Below are 432 nucleotides of genomic sequence, written 5' to 3' on the forward strand. Positions count from 1 at the left end.
GCCCGTCCCGGTGCGGGGGCGGCTGGGGGGCTCCGGTCTGTATCGGCCTTTCCTGCTGGCCCTGCGGCCTGAACCTGCATCTGGAACCTATGTATGGGGCCTGCATATAGGGCCTGCACAGAGGGGGCTACAGGCCAGGCCTTCATATAAACCAGGCCCCCACACTAGGCCTGCGGGTCAGAGCTAAATACAGACCGGCCCTAAGTACAAACTGGGTCTAGATACAGCCTAGGTCAACAGGCTGAGCTCATAGGCAGGACCTAAGTATGGGCCAGAGCTGGGGCTAAATGCAGGTGGGGCCAACAGACTGGGCTTAAATAGGGCCTGGGCCAGCAGCGCAGGGATACCGGCCAGGCATAAATGCAGGCCAGGTCTAAATACAGGCCAGGCCAACAGCCTGCACCCACAGATCCAGCCTAAATATGAACCAGG

Source organism: Egretta garzetta, unplaced genomic scaffold (genome assembly GCF_000687185.1).
Source record: "Egretta garzetta isolate BGI_Z169 unplaced genomic scaffold, ASM68718v1 scaffold84, whole genome shotgun sequence".
In the NCBI taxonomy this organism is placed as follows: domain Eukaryota; kingdom Metazoa; phylum Chordata; class Aves; order Pelecaniformes; family Ardeidae; genus Egretta; species Egretta garzetta.